Source organism: Carcharodon carcharias, chromosome 2, assembly GCF_017639515.1.
Source record: "Carcharodon carcharias isolate sCarCar2 chromosome 2, sCarCar2.pri, whole genome shotgun sequence".
Taxonomy (NCBI): domain Eukaryota; kingdom Metazoa; phylum Chordata; class Chondrichthyes; order Lamniformes; family Lamnidae; genus Carcharodon; species Carcharodon carcharias.
In genome coordinates this window covers 210,822,055-210,834,997 of record NC_054468.1, presented here as the reverse complement: position 1 = coordinate 210,834,997, position 12,943 = coordinate 210,822,055, and positions in this window count along the sequence as shown.

Below are 12,943 nucleotides of genomic sequence, written 5' to 3'. Positions count from 1 at the left end.
ACAAAGATGAGAGTCTGGGAGAGAGGCAACAACTTAGAGAAAATGGTTTAAGTAGGGATACTAAGCCCCCAGGGAAGCTAGTCTGAACAATCCTAATATGCCATTCAAATCCAAAAAAGATATGGAAAATTAGATTTTGTTATCGGACATTAGAGACAAAGTGAAACCTGTAATCCAGGCCTGCGACTCGGTATTAAAGAGAGGATTTTTGTATTTTGTAGAATTTTATATAGTGAATTGTAATGATGCATTAATACTTAAGATAATTTGTCTTCTGGTACCCTTAAAAGTTTGGTATATCACAGTCACCTGCAGTCAAGGAAATTGTGTCAGTATTTGCAGACCACTTTCTAGTAAATCATGTGAATCTTGATCTCAGTAGGTTTTCAGAGATATTAGAAGCTGCAGAATGTTGTAAAGGGAAGTACAACTCATTCATACTGCCATTTCTTTGTCCAATTTGTAGTTTACTTGGCAAATTTAAATTATGTTTACATTGCATATAATTAATAATTATAATTACTGTCACAAAAAGCACATGCGGGAACATCTGGGAGATAAGTTTTTATAGTATGCAGAAAGATGAAGACAATAAATTTGCTATCTTAACATGAAAGAATGACTGATACTATAGGTACATTAGGTGTGTAATTTTTCTTATTTTGGTTCCCTGAACTTATTCTGATGCTCGATGGAAGACGACATGTTTAAATAAAAAAGAAGACCTTACTTTTCATAAGTTTGTTCTTGGATAAAATGGATGAAATGGGAGTCATGTTACAGAGAATAGGAAGCCTATTTGTCCCTATAGATTTGTTTCTATGTGAATGTGCAAGTGTACATATGTATGGGAGAAATTATATGTCTCAAGGCCGGAAAAAGCACATTTGATCAATACAGAACAAGTGACTGTGAATTAGAATTTTATATCTGGCCTCATGGGCTATCAGGTGGAGATATTATTTAATCTATCCCCGGGCAAGCTTATGGACCTACTTCTATTTGTCACTCATAAATATCTTCAACTGGAATGGAATCAATGGTTGCAGTTTCTTTGGTGCGTGACAAATCTGAGAAAAAAATTGTGTTCTTCAGCCTATCTCTTATTTATGTGGTTCATATATTAAAATATTGTAAGAGACAAGGTTGGAAAATCAACTGAATATTTTTATATAAGCATAGCAGAGCCATAAGTGCACTAATGTTCATTTTTTAAAAAAGAAATTCTGATAGAATGCTGGGTATTGTGAACCAAATAGATGGCCAAGGTGTTATTAAAGCCCTAACTATGAGCTGCTACTTTGTACTGGGAGCATACACTCATTGGAATCTTCTCTCTATCCTAGTGATAAATAGAAAACAAACTTCATGCACCGGTATATTAGTTTTATGGCAATATGTCCTATACAATTTAAAAGGGCACAAAATTAAGAAACAAAACCATTAATTCAAACTTATTTTTTTATAAACAGACTTGATAAAGAAGATTTCCGAATCAATCACCAGATCAAGGTTTGTCAACAGCTTTATTAATGACTGAAATTTTAGTTGGTAAATCAGCAAAACAGGCAAATGAAATGGGCAGGTGCAAATTATATATTTTGTTAATTAGAAATACATTTATCAATGGATTAGCTATTTATGGTATTTTCAGACACAGTGTCCTGTCTTGTAAAAAGACAGCAAAAGGCTTCTTGATTTTGTGGCCTGAATTCCGCTCCTGGGTCAGGAGCGACAATTGGGTCAATTCCAGGCCCCACAAACCCAACCCAGGAAAAGTGTCCCAGAAGTTCAGATTTTTGTTCCGGGGATAGGGGTGGGTGACCCCGGAGACAGTTCGGAGGCTGCCAGGTGCGGAGGCCGGACTCAGTGCTCCAGCACTTCGAGCTTATGAAAATATCAGTAAAACAAAAGGTAGCCTTGAAGCCCTCACCTATCACCCCTTCACTAACCACCCCCCCCACATTCCCCAAGTCCAATCCATGAGAAGCCATACAAACCTACGTGCCCCACTTACCCTCCATGCCAACCATTCTCTCCACCTACCTCCCCTATGAAAACCTATTCCACTCTACCAAACACTGTGGCCCTTTATAGCCCCTATGCCAACTTAGTGCCAACTCATGCCAACCCATCACCCATTGCCATTACACTTATCATACCAACTCATCCAGTATCCACCATGAGCAGACCCCAGGAGCCATACTGAGATTAAATAAATTTTTTAAGTATCTGTTGATGAATGTGCTATTTAAAAAAATCACACACACATTGATAAAAACCCATTCATCACATTTAAATTTCCTTTAATTCTTTGTAAAAGCAAGCATTTGTATTCATAGTCCCACTTCAAAGAGTTTATAGCCATTTGGAGTTGTCAATCAAACTGTGAACTGACAGGAAACCTGCTGCAATAGTGATAGGTTGTGAATTTAGTCATGCTGCACCAATTCTATAATGGTGATCCTTAGGCTCATGTCAACAGACAGAGTGAAATATCAAGGACTGATTTTTTTTTAACACTGTGGACAGTTTTTTTCAAATATTTAACGGCAGGATATTTAATCCCCTTTACATCTTGATAGCTCTTTTAACAGTTCACTTGACAGTTCCAATGAGTTTATCCACTTTTTATGTACATTCATGTCTAATTTTAACAACCCCAAAGGTGTCCAGGACCATATCCAAAAGGGTACGCTACCTCTCCAAAAGGGTATCCTACCTCTCCAAACAACTCTGCTAACATAAGACTTTCTCCCACCAGGTCTAAAGTGCACAAGTTGTGTTTTGGACATCCCACTAGCCAAAATCAGATCTGCCTGAAGGCAATTGCACTTTTACATGTGCAGTTGCCTCCATGAACCATGGATGTCCAAAGTGCAGCTCACACCTGTTCCCCCACCCCCTGCAAAAATGGTGGGGGCCAGATTCCAGGGCGGGACTTCTGGATCCCATCTCAACAGCCATTTTCGCAAAGACAGCCTCCCATCTGCGTGAAAATGCAGGCTTGTATTTTAAGGGAGTAAGACAGAACAAAATACCTGAACTCGTGCAAAAGGATAAGAAAATGTCAGCATTAGAGTGGCCTTCAGGAAGTGACTTTGTTTTAATTAGTATCTTCAATAAAGGATTGGAGGCATTGAAAGGTTGACGAAAACTGTCCTTATCCACTGTACTAGCATGGTAACAGTAAGCTAAGCATGAAATGTAGCACCATGAAAATTCTCTAAGATGCACATCTTTGCAATCCAACTAGTAATAAAAAGGAAAATGCTCATAATAGGTAGAAATTGAGATTAATTTGAATTTTATGAGGTCAGGGCAAGTTAATTTCTACTCTATCAGCAACGAAATCTTGACAATAATTTTTTGCATTCTTTTAAATTATTTAAAGCACTTATTTTTTTTCCTGTGCAAAAAGCAGAGATACACTAAAAGGTGCACGTCACGCATCAGATTTATAGTCCAGTTAGTCCAAAGGAGATTATCAATAAACAATGCATGCTCTTGATGAAACTTCAATTGTAGTTTCAAAGTGAGCTAGCACCACATTAGTCATAAACTGTAACATTAATGAAAGGAAATGTTATCCAAAACAGATTTCTTCTTGTGGCTTCAACAATATACGAGGTACAGCATTCCCATATACCTCTATTTGAAAATACAAAGACAGAAAGAAAGGAAGGTTATGCCATGAAACCTAGAGCTCTCATCTTTGGAGCATTGTTTAAACACACATAAGGTGGAATTTTCCAATGGCCCCATCGGCGAGATCAATGGCAGACGGGGGTGGGGGTGGAGGGGGGAGAATTCGGCGGGAGGTCCAAAAATCCGTTTCGTGCCAGTGTGAAATAACAGCGGGATCTTCCGATACTGCCCGCCATGGCAGATCGCGATTCCCATCAGAGGCAGGCGTGAAACTGATTTGCATCCCATTAATGCCCAATTCTCTGCGTTGCCGCGGGGAAAACACGTCAGTCCGGAACATATCTGGACCAACGTGGTGTACAAAAGACGGGGCTTACCTTAATGGCCTTGGTCAGCTCACAGGCATCCGACAACAAGATAGAGGCCTCCAGCTATTGGACCCTGGAAAACCACATGCAGCACAGGGTGGGTGGAGCTTCATCCATGTGGCTCCTCTGCAAAGCGTCTTCCAGAAGGTGGGAATTCTCCACGCAGCAACCTTGCTCAGGCTTTGAACCTTATTCTATGGACTTCGCTGAAGCTTTGGACCTTCTTCCAGGGACACTGCTCTTGTTTTGGACCTTCTTCAAGGGACATTATTCTTGCTACTTTCAGGGACTTCACCATGGGATTGGATCCTCTTCCAGGGACATTGCCATGGGATTAGATATTCTCCCAAGGACTTCACCTGATTGGATCCTCGAGCTGCATGGCATATTGTTGGGCGTTGGTGGAGTGTTGGATGAGGGGGGAAGTTAAAGACTAGAAGGACTGCAGTTGTGGTGGGGGTATGGGGTCTAGAGGGGGGCTTTGCTGGTTTGAGGTAGAGGGAAAGGCTTTACAGGAGTGCAGCTAGGAGGCAGAGGGAATAGATGGGGAGGTTGGGTTAAGGTTGCATTGGTTGCTGAGCAGGGGGTGTTTGGGGGGGGCGGGGAGGTAATGTCCAGGTGTGTGAAGGGTCGGGGGTTGGGGGGGGTTAAGTCCAGGTGTGTGAATGGGGGGTAAATCCAGGTGTGTGAAAGGGGGGTAATGTCCAGGTAAAGAGGCTCACAGGGTCACAGGGAGGGGTTGGTGGAGTTGACCACTGACTCCTGGGGAGAGAACTCAGGGTTAGTGTGTTTGGTGGGAATGGGCAAGATTACAGGGGTAGATGGAGCTGGTAGATTGGGAGGGTGAAGGGTGCAATGGTGTCATGTGAAGGGTTGGTGAGGGTCATTCATGAGGACTTTTAAGTAAACAAGAACTCAGTGGGGGTGGGGGGGCGTGGGCAGGAGGAGGTCGAGCAGGTCAATGTGTACGGAGGTAGGATTTTCGGGTAGGAAGGGAACGTAAGCATTAACCTGGACTTTATCAAAGGAAAAGGGTTGGGTTAGAGGGTAACAGTGAGGAAGTCAAAGGTAACAGTGGCAGCGGAGCGGGGTGGGGGGGGCACCAAGAGAGTAGATGACCCAGGGATTTTCAGCTGCCACTCCTGCTCCCTTAGGGTGCCCGAAGGCCCTAGCCTGACTCTTAGAGGGGAAGCGGCATCTGGAGGGAGGTCGAGGTTCCCCGTCACCCTCTCACATGCCAACAGCAACATGGTTACTGCGGTGAAGTGCAGGTCTGCGTGCATCTCCAGCAGGATCTGCTGGACTAGAATCTCCATGGAGTCCGCCAACCTCCCCATGGACACCTTGATCCATGCACAGGTCAGCACCACTTCATCCAAGAGCAGGCAGACAGACTCCCCAGACTCTCATAGCGGGCCTTGGACACCTCTGCTTGATGTTACCCCACTTCTGGCTGATTCCAAAGGCCCATCATCGGACTCAGATCTTGCTGATGCCTCTTCCTCAGCAGTCCTCCAAGTGCCGGTGGTCTTAGTTGACCCTGCCTTCTCCTGCTGCGGACACATGTCTGTGTGGTGACCATCAGATTGTGAGACCCTTCCAAAGCTAGAACTAATACCCACAGAAGTGTGTGTCCCTGGGCTGGTGGAGGGTACAGTTGTCTGCTGTGATACCTCTAAGGTGAACCTCTCTCCTCTTCCCTCTCTCCTGGCTCCTCTGTGGGCTAGGGCTTTTACGGAGGCAGTCCTCATCCACGGGCATTAGTTCCTGGTAGCACCTATAAGTGACAGAGGAGAGAGCAAGTGACAGCATGAGCTGCCTCCAACATGGATGCATGTTTGGCTATCATGTTTCTACACCATGGATGCATCCTTATTGGGAGCACAGCAAGTCCAAATTCCCCATCACCAACTGCCCAATCCCGCTCTGCCGCTGCCAGCTGAGATGCCCCTTCCCTGAAATCTGTGAGATGTCTCAGATGTGGGGACTTCCCCCCCCCCCCCCCACCACTTTTCCCCCATTCCCTATGGTTGTGCCTTATCTTCTCCTGCTCAAAGACAACAGGAAAAACATTTGAGAGGAGCTGTATATTGCACCCATTTGTACATTACATTTTGACATGCAATTTACATTCTTCCACTCTTAGAGAGCCCACTGTTGTGTGACATGGCATTAATGTACTGCAAGTTGCCCAGAAGGGCTGTGGGTCAGACCCCTCCAGAGTGCTGAGCCCATCCACATGAAAGGAGAAGGCTCAGACAGGAATCTGATTTGCAGAGGTTGCTGGTGCCCTCTGAGCCTTAGCCCTTTCCAACCCCCCACCCCCATACATGATCTCTTGATGTGGACGGGCAAAAGAGGCATAGTGGTCACCCCACCACACAGTGCATGCACGACATTGTGGCTGTGAGGCACAACTATCCGTTGCCACAGAGGCCCATGTATCCTGACACATCTCCTTGTGATTGGTGTGAGCAGCTGAAGCTTTATTTACCCTAGCAGAGCGAATGAGGTTGTTCATCCTTTTGTGGCATTGTATTGCTGATCTCTTCTGTACACCTGGGCACTGATGGCATCGGCCAGCTGTGCCCACGCAGGGTGGGTTTCCCTGCTCGGCCTCCTCCTCTCATCAGCCGGGTACAGTATATTCCTCCGGACCTGGTCCAGGAGGACGCGCAGGGAGTTGTCACTGACCTTCAGTGCTGGACCTGCACCTCCCCTTCCCCATGGGCTGATTTCACGCAGCCCGCCCAGTGTGAAATGCGCGCTGCAGCGCTCAGAGCCGCCTGTGTGGGGGGAGGAGGGCGAGCGGGGAACTTCGTGCAGGTGTGCGCAGGAAAAGCTCCCTGAGGCACATAAACCATTTTAAGCTGTTAAAGAGCACGTGCCCTCACGTGACTCTGGTACATGAGCGGGGACATGTTAGAAATTAGTGTAAAATTTTTTTTAAAATTTTACTGATGGATCGAAACTTCATCCCACCCACCAATGAGTTTTCGCCAAAAATGCAAAGGCCGCTTGGCCTTTTCACCTGCCCACCAAGTGTAAGGTTGGACGGGCAGCAAAAAATTTAATTCAATTAGATTGTTAATGGCCTTAATAGGCTTGTTAATTGTCAGCAGGCACACTGCCGACTCCCGCACGCGCCCACCAACCAAAATATGGCGAGTAATCGATGACATCGGGACGCTCGCCCTGCATCATTGTGCATCATTTTATGCTCGCTTAGTTCGGGCACCTGCCCACCCGACGAGATAAAAATTCTGGCCCATGTTTCCAGTCTCAGTTATGTCAAGGGACAGAATTTTTACCTTGGCAGGAGGGCGCACGCCAAACCTGCTTGAGAGTAAAATGACGTGTGTTGACGTCGGGCAAGGATCCTGACATAACGTGCAGTTGCGCGATATTTTGGTCGGTGGGCGCGCGCGGGAATCATCAGCGTGCCAGCCGACAATTAAAAGGCCATTAAAAAGATAATTAACTTAAATTCTTCTCTGTCCATCCAACCTTACGGTTGGCGGGCAGGCGAAAAGGCCAAGTGGCCTTTGCACTTCTTAGGAAACCTCATCCATGGGCGAGATGAGGTTTCCAACAGCAAATAAATATAAAATAAAACATTTTACATTTCATTTATAACGTGTCCCTGCTCATGTGACAGAGCCACATGAGGGGGCATGTTTTGTAACATTTTTTGAATCTTTATTTTTAAAAAATTTTAAACTGTTTATCTCCCTGAGGCAACTCTGTGCCTCTGGTAGATTTACAAGTGTGCACTCACGGGCATCTGCGAAGTTCCCCACTGGCCCCACTCACCCTCCCCACCACCCCACACAGGCAGCGCTGAGCATTGCCTCTCGCGTTTTTCGCTGGGTGGGCCTTAATTGGCCTGCCAGCATGAGATCGGGGCCCGGCCCCGATCACCCCCACCGAGCCTGTTCGGCAAGGGCAGAATTCTGCCCAAGGAGTATTTTAATGCAATAAAGAATGATAAAAAAAAATGCTCCAATTTCACTTGTTCATGGAAGAGTTTTGCATTTGATGGTTTGCAAATGAGTTTAAGTGAAAACTTGAGCAAAGAATTCACTTTGCAAACCTAGCATAATTTTGAGCACAATTTGCACCTGGATAGCTAATTGCACCCAAAGACGAAACGCCTGACCTAAACATATTGCAACAATATGTTGCTCACGTATTGCGCCTGCAGTTTATTCAAAAACTTGAGTTATTCCCTCCAAAAAACACTGCTGTTGGACTACTTCTGAATTATGCAACTGTCCCTCTTGGCGGTTCTTTTTGCATAAACCATTGGTCATTTTGTGATCAGACTGTATCAACATTTTTTATTGTTCTTTTAGTAAATAAATTGAAAAACATATTGGAGCTTTAGATTAATAATTGCTATCCCTCAACCTAAATTATTTATTCCCATTTTCCAGCTATTTCCATTTGTTGTATTTAATCATTAAGAATGTGATTTACTGATCACCTTCAAGGAACTCTAATCTATAATGTGCATGCCCACTTGAAGTTAGATCTGCTCAGTAATTAATTTAACCCCACAAATTTGGGCAACAGGTTGCAAAATGCCCTGTAGAAATCAGTTTTTTTTCAATTATTACAGTAGTTTAAATTGCTAGAAATATTGATAAATTGTTTATTTAAGATTTTTTGACTGATGTTCTATCCAACAATGTCTACAAGTTGTCTAACTATTTCGACTCTAAGACCTAGATATATTTTAATTGGTATTTTTGATTGTAGCTGTTCACATTTTTAACTGTCAGTGAAAAATACTTTGCAACCAGGGAAATTCTATATACTGCAATCAAACGCAATTGATTTGAACTCTCCCAATTCCTTTGTTGCAAAATTGACAGCTTGTGGAGTACAAGCCTCACAAGCTAATAAATTTCATAGTTCACTACTGAGGTGTCAATGCTGGACTAAGCATTGCACCAGGTTTAATCTCTGCCTCAGTTAAGGTGCAAAGCCAATCATGCTTCCCCCTCCATCACAACTTGGTGACTGCAGTGATAACTAATTGTCTGTTCTACCACTTTGCTAGAAAAATCCAAAATTAATCCCATCACTCTGCTGGATCTTCATTATAAGAACATGAGAACCAAAGGAATAGGAGCAGGAGTAGGCCACACAGCCCCTCAAGTATTCTCTGCCATTCAATACGATCCTGACTGATCTTTTGCCTCAATTCCACTTTCCTGCCCACTCTCCATATCCCTTGATTTATTGAGACACCAAAAAACTGTCTATTTCAGCTTTAAATATACACAACAATGGAGCGACTGCAACCCTTAGTGTACACAATTCCAAAGATTCACAACTTTCTCAGTGAAGTCATTTTCCCTCATCTCAGTCCTAAATTATCAACCCCTTTATCCTGACACTGTGTCCCCATGGCCTAGATTCCTCAGCCAGGAGAAACAACCACTCAATTTCTACCCTGTCAAGCCCCTTCAGAATGTTATATGTTTCAATGCGATCACCCCTTGTTCTTCTAAACTCCAGAGATCATGGGTGAATTTACTCAGCTTCTCATCATGGGACAACACTCTCATTCCAGGAACCAATCTAGTGAACCTTCGCTGCACTGTCTCCAATGCAAGTATATCCTTCCTTAAATATGGAGACCAAAACTGCACACACTATTCCAGGTATGGTCTCACCAAAGCCTTGTACAATTGTAGTAAGACTTCTTTATTCCTGTACTCCAATCCCTTTGCAATAAAGGCCAACATGCTATTTGCCTTCCTAATTACTTGCTGCATCTGCTTGCTAACTTTCTGTGTTCCTTGTACGCACACACCCAATCTCTCTGAATGTCAATATTTACAAATTTCATACCTTTTATAAAATATTCTGTTTTTCTATTCTCACTATCAAAGTGAATAGCCTGACACCTCCACATTATATTCCATCTTCCACCTTGTTACCTAGTCAGGTAACCTGCCTATGCCTGTTTGCAGCCTTTATGTCCTCCTTACAGTTTACTTCCCACCTAGCTTAGTATTGTCAGAAAACTTACTCCCGATCTCTTTGCCTATAAGTCAGTAATAAAGAAAGGAAATAGCTGATGTCCTAGCACTGATCCTTGTGTTACACCAGTAGTTACAGCCTGTCAGCTTGAAAACACCCAGTTTATGTTGGCTCTGTTTCTTGTCCATTAACCAATATTCTATTCATGCTAATATTTTACTTCCAACTCCATGAACCATTATCTTGTGTATTAAACCTTTTGTACTGCACCTTCTTGATTGAGTTTGGAAATGTTAGCACCTACTGCCTCCCGTTTATCTGCCCTACTAGTTACATCCTTAAAAAGCTCTAAATTTGTCAAACGTTATTGTCCTTTTGTAAAATCATGTTGCCTCTGTCAGATATCTATGATTTTCTGTATGTATTGTTAAGACTTCCTTAATAATAAATTCCAGCATTTTCGTGACAACTGCTGTTAGGCTAACTGTCTTGTTGTTCCCTGTTTTCTCTCTCCCTTTCTTAAATAGAGGCATTACATTTGCTAACTTCAATTCACTGGGACCATTGTAGAATCTTGAAAAATCATAGTCAATACATCAACTCTTGCTGCAGCTACCTCTTTAGACCTTTATGGTATTAGTCCCTTAAAATTTTCCCAATACTTTTTATCTGTTGATATTAAGTACTTTAAGTTCCTTGCTCTTATTAGCCCCTTAGTTGCCCAATATCCCTGATATGTAATTTGTGTACTTTATTGGTAAGATAGACACAAAATAGTTGTTCAATGTCTCTGCTGTTTCCTCATTCCCCAGGAAAATTTCTCCTGTCTTTTCTTCCAAGGCACCCATGCTTACTTTAGCCACTCTCCTTTTTATATACTTGTAAAAGGTCTTACAATCCATTTTTATATTCCTGCTAGTTTATTCTCATTTTCTATTTTTCCCCTTACCATCAACTTTTTGTTGCCCTTTGCTGGTTTCTCAAACTCTCCCAATCCTCGAGCTTTTTATGATTCTTTGTAACATTTTAAGCCTCTGCTTATAATTGTGATAATACTATTTTTGACTCTCTTAATAAGCCATAGGTGGAGCTTTCTTGTTGAGTATTTTTTTAATGGAATGTATTTTTATTGAACATTTTGAATAATTTATTGAAATATTTTCCACTGTTTATTTGCCACCATACTTTTTTTAGTCCATTTACCCAATAGCCCAATCTTCCCTCAAACCTATGCAATTGACTTTAAGTTTAAAATTCTTGTTTGGGACTGGAGTATGCCTCTCTCAAACTTAGTATAAAATTCAATTGTATTATGATCACTCTTTCCCAGAGGACCTTTTACTGTGAGATTACTAAGTAAACCAGCCTCATTGCACAATATGAGATCTAAAATAGCTATACCCATTGTTGGTTGCACAATGTTATGTTCCAGGAACTGTTGTGAAAGCATTCTGCAAACTCATCTTCCAGAAGACCTTTGCCAATTTGATTTGTCCAGTCTATATGAACATTAAAGTCCCCCAAGATTGTTAAATTGCTTTTGTTACAATTACTTCTTGCTTAATGCTCAGCCCAACCGTAATACTATCCATAAGGGGCCTATTAACTACTCCCATGAACATTTTCTAACATCTGTTATTTCCTAATCTCTATCTGTACTTATTATGATTCCTGATCATCTGAGCCAAAATCCTTTCTCACTACTGTCATTATGTTATCCTTTACTAGCAGGGTTAATCCTCTTCATTTTCCATTCTCCCTTTCTTTTAAAAATGTTGTGTACCCTGGAATATTTCATTCCCAATCTTGGTTACCTTATAACCATTTCTCTCTAATGGCGATTAGATCCAGACTATTTATCTCTATTTGTGCTCGTTCATCTATCTTATTATGAATGCTTTATGCATTCAGAGAAACAACCTTAAATTTTATTTTTTTTACTACTATTCTTTGCATGGACCTTTTTTGCTGAAATTCCATGATTCCATAACCATCAAAATCTTTGTTCCTCCCCATCCCACTGTTGCTTGTCTTTACCCAAATTACTACAGTGCTCTGTTATCTCAACTTTTCTCTTCAGAATTCTAAATCTCCATTCACTTGACCCCTCTCTTCTCCCTTTTAATTAAAATCAAATCCACAGACCTGGTTATACAATTTGCCAGGAGACTGATCCCAGCTTGGTTTAATTTGAGTCAATCCCAGCAGAAGGGTACCCTTTTTTCCCCAGTACTCGTGCCAATGCCCCATGAATCAAAACCTCTTCTCACACCGCTCGTGAATTCTCAAATCTGCTTGACCCTATGCAAATTGGCACGTGACTCAGGTAACAATCTAGAGATTATTACCTTTGTGGTTCAGCATTTTTCTTGGGACCCTAACTTCTTAAATTCCCACAACAGGACATAATTCCTAGTTCTACCTGTTTCATTGGTTCCTACATGGTTCATGACAATGGATTTTTCCCTTCCTGCTCCAAGCTAATTTCCAGCCATGAGGAGATATGTTTAAACCTGGCAGCGGGCAGGCAACACAACCTTCAGAACTCTGCTGCTGCAAAGAACAGTATCCAGCCCTGGGGCTATACTGTCCCTTATCTCGAGCACATTCCTTTTTACTAGCCCTACCCCCCTCACCCCCCTTGAATGTGCCATCCTGTTTCAAATATTTACTTGTGGATCCCATAAGTTGCAATTATCTCTGGTAAGTCATCTCACGCTTTAGCAACAATATGTAAAAAAAAACTTAACCACTTTCTTCGTTAATGACTCCCCAAACCAGAGGTACCAGTAATATACTTCATGTGCAAACATTTTATTTATCTACATGCAATGTGTGGTGGGAAGCCATACTGGTAATAGTTTTGACAAGTTATAATATGTCCTTAGAGCTGTCTTTTCAATTTTGGAAAATTCACCACTTGAGAATTGAAA